Source organism: Heliconius melpomene, chromosome 11 (assembly GCF_056956725.1).
Source record: "Heliconius melpomene rosina isolate 202511_hmr_F chromosome 11, ASM5695672v1, whole genome shotgun sequence".
Classification (NCBI taxonomy): domain Eukaryota; kingdom Metazoa; phylum Arthropoda; class Insecta; order Lepidoptera; family Nymphalidae; genus Heliconius; species Heliconius melpomene.
Genome location: NC_140399.1, coordinates 6,777,362 through 6,789,457, shown reverse-complemented (window position 1 = coordinate 6,789,457; position 12,096 = coordinate 6,777,362). Strand labels below are relative to the sequence as shown.

Sequence of the window (12,096 nt, the reverse complement as noted above, 5' to 3'; positions counted from 1 at the left end):
TTCCTAAGACTCCCGCGACTCTCCCGAGTCTAACCAATAAGGTATATAAAACCTTAGAAAATAGAATAGATAATATAATTTAACTCGCAAATTCGATATTATTCTAGGTTATTATAAATTAAAAAATATATATACCGCCCTAAATACTCTTAATTTCTATTATAAACTATTTTTTTTTCTTTATATACTTTTCCATAATGTAACGGAGATTATGCAAAGCCCGCTACATGAGAATAAATCGTTGAATGAAAGACAAACAATACATGAGAAAGGAAAACTGGGTTATTAACCTTTCTGAGTGTATATTGTAAAGTAAACAGGCTGAGTAAATAGGAAAAATTCATAATACAGATAAGGCATACAAGGCAATTTAATAGGCCAAATTTGTGTTTTCTAATAATAATTTATCCAGTATGTGAAATTAGAAACACGCTGTATCCCGCACACAGCACGGCAAAGGGAACCTAGTGTTAAGACACTTCTCGGTACCCTGTCTTCCGTCAAATTCTGGAGGCATTGCGTGTTGAGTGGTGATACTTAACGTCGTGTTTTTCCTCGAGCGGGAATCGAACCCAGAACCAGTCGCGTAAATAAAATCTTTAAAAAATATATATTTATTAACAACAAATTTTAACTTTGTAATTGACACCTATGTATATGGAACTAATCGATAAAACTGAACCTACACAAAACAATAGACATAACGGGCCAAACGCCAAATTGCCTTCAAACTGACAAACACGAACAGTTTAAAGCACTTAAAGTATACTAGGTCATCGAAAACCACAAAATTATCAGTAATTTAAGCTTTTAAAAATAGTTGAACTATAAATTTACATATAAGTAAGTTGGGATTTACTAAGTATTTTAAAAATATTCAAAAACATAATAAGATATTGCCTATATCGAAACTATACAAATAAAAGTCAAAATCAGTTTTAAATTAAAAACATACCAATCCTTATTAACTTTTAAACGGTATTTAAAAATGTAAAAAACTTTTAAACAGTAATAAAACTTAATCTATATTAATGTATAATAGTATTATAAGCACGTGCAAAAAATATAGCATTATGAAGCAATCAAGGACCTTTAGAAATAAAAAGAAACATCGACATCGACGACAAGTGAAGTCGTGACAACAACTGACAAGTGTCACAGTGTTTTTATAAATGGAACACCTTTATCTTTTTTCTTTATCTTTATCTTTCTCTATCTCATTAATTACACTGAGACGACAATTTCTGTAGACAATGAGGCAGACTAAGTGTGAACTCAATTAGTTCTTAGTAAAGCATGCAATTAATAATAATAGTTGCTCTCTTTGCATTATAAATAAAAAAAATGGAAAAAAAATATTGTATATAACATTTTTTAGCATCATGCTGTTGTATCTCGCATGTAGCAAGGTAGACAGAGGAAGCCTAGTGTTAAGACACTCTGCTCTCCATTTTATGCCGAATTGTAGAGCCATTGTATGTTGATCGATGAATTCAACGCTGCTCTATTCTTCGAAAAATATAAAATATTTCATTTTATCGAGAGGGAATCGAATCCACAATCACAAAAAGATATAAATATGTAGCTATATTCTATTGTTCTTAGAGGTAATTTTTCCTATGTACGAGTAGAATACTAACCTCATTAAAAAGCGAGTAAATTTACCAGCTAAGTTCAAATAAGGTTATTATCATTTTTATTATTTAAAATGCACAACTCCTCAGTTACGTACACTTGTGTTTTACGATTCTATCTATGACTTAAGAATGAAACCTGTTTTTATTACATCAATTACGTATCAACTCTAACCACTAGTTGTGAATAATTATCTATATCAACATAATCGTTTGTTGAACTTCGCAAAGGAAAAATATAGATAAATATTTTATAAAAAAAACACTAATATAAATATAATAATAATTATTGGCAAAGAAAATAAATTAAATATAAATAAATTATTTAATCTTTATATAAATGAGGCCAGTAGTGGTGGAGGGGCATATGCAGGTGACTTTAAACGCGACAGGTCGTGGATTCGATTCTCATTCGAGAAAATCAAATATTTCATATTTTCATTTTTTTTTTGCTTAGGTTTCGAAGCGTAGCGTTGAGTTTCGCCACTAAACGCGTGATGCGTACAGAATTCTGTGCAAAAATGGGGAACAGAACGTCTTAACACTAGGTTTCCTTTTGCCCATCTTGCTGTTTGCGGTATATAGTGAAAAGTTAAAGAAACAATAATATTTAACATTATAATAATATGAAAAAGCTATGAGTTCTGAGTATATAATTAAAATTTTACATAAATTACCACTGTATATTGAAGCACAGTTAGACATCAATTATATAACATTCCCATATCAATACTAAAAGAAATGTGCACACGTTATTGTAATAGTATGGGAATAGAGCTAATAAATGAGACTTTATATACGAGTCACAACAATTACTGCACAATTAGATGCAAGTTATGATTGCAATTAACATATCTTAGACTAGGGCTGGATGTAATTATTATTTGAAGAATAATTTTAAATAACACCTTCTCAAAGGGAATGGAATGAATAATTGAAGAATGTAAAGGTATAAGCTAATAGGTAAATAAATTCTACAAGTGATATTAGAAGTGGCAGTTAAGGGTAATAAATGTCAAAATTTATTATTATCACTTCGTTCTAAGCTTCGAAAAATGTACAAAAAATAAAATAAACTTAGAAAATTGTGCAGGTCATCCATGTAAATATAAATTAAGTCAGTGATAGCGCTTAAATGAATTTTTCATAGATAAAATGTAAATATCTTTAGTTTAACAATTTTAATATTTGTATATGACTGGTAGATTTAGATAAATAAATTACGTTATTATTAAAATTCAGTCGGTCTCCACTTTTCTCATATTACGAAAATCGAGATGTCATCCAATTGCATTTTATAATACTTCTGCTACTATAATTGGAATTCAAAGCTACAGACAAACTCGTTTAAAGTACGTTACAACGACATTTCTATTTATATGATTTTTTTAACTTCACATTGTATCCCACCCATCGCAAAGGGAACCTGGCAACCTAGTGTTAAAACACTGTGTTCCCATTAAGACATTTTCGTCCCCTGCTTTCTGCCAAACCCTAGATGCATTGCGTATTGAGTGGCGAAACCAAACACCGCACTTTGCCTTGTTACCAGAGCGAGGAAAGAAAAAAAAAATTACCTTATACAATTTTAGTTATATGCTTTTAACCAAATTAAAAAAAATAATTTAAATAGAAAATTTGACCTACACTTAAAAATCACTATTTAATATTAATATAACCAATTATCCTAATTATTCGCCATACATTAAATTTTTTAATAAAAACCCGTTAGAATTCTTGCGAACATTCGTCACTGCGACGCTATCATCTATTTAACGCTTGTAATTACGAATTAGTGGACTGTCCACGAGGAGAGGATAAAAAATTAAAATGATTACGGTTTTATCGTCGCCTCATCTTAGTACCATTGTTATCTAATTATATTTTAAATCTCTATATAACAGGCACGTCTTATATAATTGGCAATATGAGGATAAATAAGTTTTTTGTCAATTATAGGTCGTTGTGGCGCAAGCGCACAAGGGTTCGATGTTCTTAGTTCGATTTCCCCTCAGGGCAAATAATTATTATTTATTAATCAATCATTTCTTCGCTCTGGCCCTAAGGCAAAAGCCCGGCGTTAAGTTCCGCTACTTAACACGCAATGCAAAGGGAGTATATTAATCTAGGTTCCCTCTGCCTACCTTGTTATGTGCAGGATACCGCATAAAGCTGAATTTTTAAAATAAAATACTTAAAATATTTTATAAGTATATCGTTGATGTCTTTTGTATGGAGAGTACAAGTTAACGTTCACATAATATAAAACCGTAAAGATTACTTAAGGCGCAATTAACTTCAATGTAGTCAAATTTATGCATATTATTTATTAAACATGAGAAAGTTTTAACCCATTACACTTAACTTAACTAACTTAAAATAAATTTTCTAATCATTAAATTTATATTAAGTTAAATAGATTCTGGAAAGTGTTCATAGTTGTTTTAAAGGCTAATGTCTCTGTCATTCGGTACAAGACGTCGTTGGATCTTTTTATAGCCCCTTTCCTATACACCAGCTATAGCTTTTCTTAGAGTCTAAGCTTATAAACAAAACTATAATGACCTACCTCTGTGTCTAACGGATGATTAAGTATAAACGATTAGTTTACATAAATTACTATCATTCTGGTATTGGAGTAACTGACATGGTTTGTATTAATTTCTTATATATTATTTTAAAGAGATTCAATATATTCGATCAATTAATTCTGCTTCACGCTGTATCAGCAGGGTAGGCAGAGGGAACCTAAGGGAGTGTTAAGACATTCCATTTGCGTTTCGCCGAATTTTCGAGGGCATTGCGTATTGGGGCAGTGAGTGACGGAACTTAACGCCGAGCTTTTGCCTTGGTTTCAAAGCTTTTCAATGGTTTTTCCCCCAGTGGGGATCTAACTCACAACGACGGCCGCAATATATCCAATAAAACATTTTATATCACATTTACTTTATGTATTATATTTTTAAATAGAATACTGACAGTATTTTATTATTTAATATAATTTAAAGTACCATTTATTACTTCTTACATTTGTAATTGCAGATGACAAGGCTTGTTACTCAGCAATCGGATCTATCAGGAGCGGGAACATCCTGAGGTCATCGACTCTACCGCACCAGCACCCCGCTCACGTTGCCACTCGCACAATATCATCAAGTTAAAACTAATAAAGGCCGTTCCTTTTATAATAGATACAAATCTGTGGACGTGATCAAATTAATTTAAAGTCCAAAGTTTGTATATTATTAAGGTGTTAAAACTCTATGTCGCTAGGACTAAACGTTTTAAATAGAAGATGTTAATTCAAATGGTATAAAAGACTACACATTAATAATTTATTATATTTTATTATAGAGACACAAGCTTTCCTTACCTTAAAATCAACAATAGTAAAAAATAAGTCTCGACAATAAATAACCTTAAGTGTACATAGAGGCTGTGGTCTCTATAAAATAGTAGTTCATTTTATAGTAAGAAAATATATTGCTAAACTTCTGCTATAATAAATTAACTATAATAAACAAATAGGAAAGCGCTCAGAATTCTAATTAACGATAATAAAAATTAGTTATTATGTTTACAAGAAATATGAACACAGTACAATGTTCTCATAAATATAAAAACTAAATGCGGTCTCACAACCACATAGTTTCATATTACAAGGAAGAAATGTAAGCAAAAAGAAAAAAAAACGTCTATTATAATATCTGTGTTCATTGAGTGAGAATTATTTGTCGATGTTCTGCTCAAACTCGTTCTAAGATCGTTTACAATGTATAAAAAAAGTTTTTATATATAGTTTTAATATCAAAGCAATCAATGATACAAGAACGTATCCAATACAAACAAACTTTTTTTTTCTTTTAGATTTACTTCTTTTCTAAATAATTATTAGTATAGCTACAGTTAATTGTGAACTAAGGAGAGGAGAAGTTAACAATTCTTCATTATTTCAAAAAGACTCTCTGAATAAACACTTTTTATTGACAATTATTTTAAATGTATTTTTTATATTGCTTTACGGCGACTATCCAAGTAATATAATTAAAGCACAGAATTAATATTGTTCAATATTTACATTATTGAAATAAAAAAAATATTCAACTAACCCGACATTCACCTCAAAGATTAAAATATTTCCGCAATAAAAATTAATCTAAATCATATATTTATTAAAAAATCAAGAAAATGCAAATAAAAGATTCATCTAGTACATAATTAACAACCTTCCTATAAGGTAATAGTAGGAGGGCGGTCAATTTGGTCATGCTCTACCTACAAGTTGGCCAGAGCCAGGAGCAGAGGGCACTCGGAACTAACTCATTGGCTCTTATAGCTTATCACATAAGGGCTATATTCCTGCATATACTCTATAGACACCATTCTCAGGGTACGCTACGCGTCACTGCCTGCTATGCAACCGTAGCGTCACACTTCCTTACTTAGAATGCTGCTTTTATTTTAATAGATACCACTTTTGCCGGCTGATTGCCATGGAATAATAATAAAGTAAATCTAAATATATGGTTAAATAAATCAAATAAATCAGCTTCACGCTGTATCCCGCACACAGCAGGGTAGGCAGAGGGAAACTACTGTTAAGACAGTCCGTTCCCCACTTTCTGCGGAATCCTGGAGGCACTGCGTGTTGAGTGGCAGAACTCAACGCCGTGCTTTGCCTCGATACTAGAACGAAGAAATATATAGAAGATATATGGTTAAAAAAGATTTATCAATCAAACTATTTTTTTAATTAAAATATCATAGATGCTGTGTTTACCAAAAGGGTTAATAATAATTTTAAGTATAAAAGTAATTTAAATAAAAATGTTTCGTATTAGAAATCTATATTTATAATATTATATATAGAATATATATAATATAGTAAAATACATTGATTGCTAGGAAGCCTTCCATAATAGTAAATTGCTTCGGAATCCGATACCGTCATGTATAAAAAAAGTGTGAATTATAGAACCAGTGAGAAAATGGTAGCGAATGGTTCGATTTCTTTTTAAAATGGAGTTTAATAAATTTTTCTATATTAAAAAAGATTTTTATATTTTGTGACTGGAAAAATATTTTCTTTTACATATTCCATATTAATTCTCACAGTAATAAATGAATGTGTATATTTCTGGAAAAAGCTAACTCGGTATATAAGCATAAAAGTTCGTACAACCTATAATCTATTCTGGAAAGTGGGTACAACTGTGTAGTGGGCCTATTCTCTATACCTGTGATTGCTTAGGCCTTTCAGGTGAGAGCGGTCTACATCGTAGGCCATTGTAAGCATTCCTGTGTTATTGTTTGACACGCCTATTCATCATTTTATGAAGATGTTAACATGTATTATTTAGTAAAAGCTGTTCTGCCATCATGTCGTTAGAACAACTTCGCACAAACAAATGCTTTACGAACTGTAAAAATTTCATTATCCCCTATATTTTCATATATATATATTTACCTTTACAATTGATTATCTCTGCTATAAAAGTTCCATTTTTTTTCATAGCATGAGGACCCCCTTAGAGCATATCTATGAAGAGGTTGATGATAATGGATGTGGCGAAAGAAGTATGTCCAAAATCTTAGGTTTTGGCGCTCCGTTCTCTCTCCCTAGGGAAACAGCGTAAAGCTAAGTTAAGTTAAGTGAAATTAATTTTGCTGTTATTTCCATAGCAATGGCGAACATTGGGGGAGGCCTATATCCAGCAGTGGACCTTAAAACGCTGATGGATGGTTATTTCCATATAACTACTATTTTATAGCAAAAAAGGACAAAATTCCTATATAAGACAGTAGCAACGTTTAAATCTCATAGCACCGTGTCATTGGAGAGCGACCTTAATCTGAATACAACATAACGCGCGGATGTAATTGTGGTATGCACCGTACGTCCCCACTACTTTCCCTCGACCCAGTGCCCTCTCTGCCGGCAGTGCCAGCTCGACTCACAACCTTTGCAATTCCGTAAGTTGCTCGTTTTAAACGATAAGTATAGCCTTGGAAGGAAATATATGTAATTGTGGGAAAAAATAAATAACTATACATTTATTTGATTATATGTTATTAATCTTAAAATACAAATAATAATAAAAAAATCAAATTAACATAATTACGGATGGATGTTGGATATATATGCAGGTAAATATTTTAGTCGACTGCGCAAAGGAGGGTAATATGTTTACCAGTGTGTGTATATGTATATTTGTTCATATATAACGTAGTAGAGACCAAATGGCTTAACCGATTTTGATGATTCTTACGTCAATCAAATGGGAAAAAATACCCTTAAGATGGCACTAATCAAAATTCGCCACATTAATAACTAAACGCCATATTGTCAGAATAAAAAAAACGACTAAGTTAGTTTCTGCTAAATAAACAATAAAATATAATATACAATGGCCTAATATAATGGCAATACCTTTCATATCATTGTTCATTTTAATTAACGGTTTAGAATATATAACAATTTAAAGTTATTTAAAAACTATTTGCCCTAATTTTCATACTTAACTTATAAATTTAGTATTTCGTTATTTTGTCCTTATTACGTGAAAGTAGTAGCAGTGACAGTTTCGAAGTTATATTACCACTACAGTATTACCTACTTTGATAAAATTGAGTTTGTTTTTAGTTATTTTATTTGTATTTTTCAATTTTTCACATTAAAAGTGGTTATTCTGATTTAAATTTTATTATTGTTGATGATTTTTTTTATCATCGGCTCTATTTCAGAAAAACAATGTCAGAAAACGTTACATACATACGGTATGTATAATCAGTCCACACAATAACTCACTTGACAATGTTTATAGAGCTATCCGCCATCGTCATATCTAAAACTACTTGGTTTATTCTATTAGCGATTATTTATATTGTTATAATTTTTATTACTTTTTAACCGACTTCTGTAAGAAAAGGAGGTTATCAATTCGACTGTATTTTTTTTTTAAATATAATATATCAATATATCTTTATAAAAAACAGCAAATATCTAAACTTTTTCGAATTGACATAAAAAGATAATACTGTCAAGCTGACATACATATCTAAGCCTATTTCAAATTAATACATACACGATAAATAAATTGTAGAATTTTGTGTCATATTACTTTCAAAAACTACTGATTTAAATTAAATCTGAGAAATATATCAATAAAAAGTAGAAGTAGTGTAGTAGTATAAACCTAATGTATATTACGACCTAAGATATATCAAATGCAATCCAATAAGCTATATAATTTTATCATCAAATGGAATTACTAACTTACATTTGCAGAAGCTAATTTCTAAAAATATTCTATATATAAGTTCATAAAAAAATGAAGCCTACCACCGTAAATCATAGAATAGAATGCAAGAAGGAATAAATTACTGTAATTTTGAACCATTTCAATCTGCAAGATGAGTGTATTATATTATATAATAAAGCAATTGAATTGCATATTTTCTTCGTAATAAAACTACCTAGTTGTAAATAACTCCACTAACTAAATTGACTAAGCAATATATTAGATAACATTAATATTATAAATACATACATATAACTAATTTCAATATATAATTTCTTTTTAATTTCTTTTTTTTTTCATTTTAAATACAAGTTTCGTCCTAATAAATGATTCATGTCATCAATATCAGGTAAGCAGGAATCAGCAGGAAGCGCACACAGCAGGGTAGCCAGAGGGAACATAGTGTTAAGACACTAACTAATTTAATTTGAATAAAAATAAAAAAATATCTACATGGTTCTGTCATATGTACGTTCCATCATTCATTTCCTATCGCGGCCGCGTGTCCAACAATGAACAGTTAGACGAAATTTTTTGAAATTCCGCCGTTTTCGTTTGTGCGATACAATACTTCGCGTTTCGTGAGCGTGGGTCGTTCAGGTCGTGACGACGCGCATGGTCAAACACCAGGTACATAGGAAGACGTCAAATCAAATGTCTAATTTAATAAGTTTATGGGGTTTAGAATTTTAGAAGTTAATTTTACACGAAAATATATATTGCATATTGTTATAAATCGCATTAAATAAAATAAGTTTAGTTAGAATATACTAGAGACTCAAACGCGGCTTCGCTCGTTAACTTTATTTTTATATTGTAGGCAAAGGCCTAAGCCTAAGCCTATGTCATTTCTTATATCTCTAAGGATATACATACAAAGTTTCATGATAAACGGTTGAATAGTTTTGACGTTAAGGAGTCTCAAACAAACATTCATGTATATAATATTAGTATAATATACTAAGTTAACATATAACACATATATGTATAATAAGTATCAAAAGTATATAAATGTCCACGGCTTAGATTTGTAATGAAATTGAAACCCTAACGTTAAAATGTTACCGTTATGGTAAAAAGCAGATCCAAGTTTAACATATTAATGAGTTTACATGGATTATTGAAGTTTGCTTTTTTTAGCAGAGTAGGTAGTCAGAACCTGGGAATCTAGTGTTTTTAACACTCCTTTTAGGCTTTTACGTCTTGAGTGATGGAACTCAATGTCCCGCCGCAATATTTCATTTCCTCGAGTGGTAATCGAAGTTTATAAATTATAACGGGAATTACATTTGACAAAACTACAAAAATATAACTTTCACTGACGTTTTGTATCACGTAGCAGTCGAAACACTAGTGTTGTATAGCATAATGAATTCGTTATAGTCCTCCTCATACTCATGCGACCCACTAATACAATGAACAAAATACATTTAAAATAAAAGAAAATTTAGCAATTAGCAACCAAAACATTTAAAATAATAGATAATTTAACAATTAAGCAACCAAAACATTTAAAATGAAAAGCTTACAAAATTTGTAAATAGACTTTATTTAAATCGTGTTATGCTATTTTTAATTTTTTCTGTAATCTATTACGTTAATTTAGATGACAGAAAAAGTGAAAACTACGGCGGTGACTTTTTCTATAAATCCTATAAATTCAGGATATGTGTGGCTCCCTCTGCCTAGCCTATTACCGGCTGAAGGTAAAACAACAAAAAAGAAAAAAAATCTAATAATCTTATCTTTTTATAATTTACTCGAATAAATTTTAAAAAACATGCATCTATATCTAACGACACTGCAAAAACGCCTTAGGGTAATTTTATATTTACTAAGGAACAAAGATCCAGTAACAACAAGCTATAAATTATAGTGGCAGGTGACACTCAACTCGCCGAGAACCTCAGATGGGGCTGCTGAAAATTGCACCATTGGAAAGGCAATCAATCATAGTATAAACATACTGTGAAGCGAACGAGAAGGACTTCTAAAGGTGGATACACATGAAGCTTTACGTCTCTATGTAAAGTAAATGGTATATTATTATTCGCTTTACGAGTTCCAACATGACTAATACGTTCTTCAAATTATAACCATTGAATGGTGTTCTGTAAAAAGCATCGCTCCATATTTAGTGTTTAAAAAAAATAAAAGTAAAAACTCGTTAAATATTTAAAAGTAATGAATCTTGCTAAAATATACTATATTTAAATGCGTAATAAAAATTTATGGTACTTTTTGCTCCAGAAGTACTACAGATTAAAATCTATTATTAAGTTATTAAAAACTGGGCCGCTCTGTGATTTAGGCGTGCATACGGTCAAGGCCACCTGCACTTCTGCAAAAAACTAACAGGTTATGAGTCTTTATGTTCACGCGTATGACTGCTGTCTTTGACATACCTCGAGGGCAATGAACGGTTTATTTTGATCGCCTTTTAATCCACATTCATATAAATATAATAATATATGCTTCTCAAAGCTTATCAACAGCAAGTTTTGGGATTGGCTTTAAAACTAAAATTTACTAATAAAAAAACATCGCTTAATTGTATTTGCTAAATAAATATTTGATATATGAATCAATTAGATAAACATACGGATTATAGATATTTTTGCAACTTTAATAAAAAAGGCAGTTCTGAACCTATGGAGATCCTTTTTTTAAACTAATACACGTTCTTTCTAACTTGTTTTAAACCTGTTGCGAAGGACAGGTCCTTATATTATTAATTTCTTTTCCGTCTATTATTACTTGCAATAAAATACATATAATGCTGTACAGCAACGACAACTCTAAGGCACCTGGAGTCTTTTGTATAACATTAGTTGCCTTTTTATAACATAAATATAACTATAACTATATATAACTCCTTAATATTTCATAAGGATTTGGGTAATTGAAGTTGTCGCTACCAATTTAACCATTTATTTTATTTTCATCATTTATTTTGAGAAGGCAATTAAAAGGTCATACCGAGACTCAGAATCATAAAGATACTAAAAAGATAATCATACAAAAATCTATAACAGGAATAAATACAAATCTCTCTCCGGCTTAATCGTGGACCCCACTGGACAAACAGGTTAACCCAGCCCTAATGAAAGTACACATACATCTAAATTATAGTTTTAACATATAAATTATGAAAAAACTTT

At 30.5% G+C, this 12,096-nt stretch overlaps 1 protein-coding gene across 2 annotated transcripts in view; it reads right to left on the bottom strand.

The window, feature by feature from the left end:
• tyn (trynity) overlaps positions 1 to 12,096 on the bottom strand; it is a 46,842-nt gene that overhangs the window by 33,789 nt on the left and 957 nt on the right. The window lies entirely within an intron of this gene.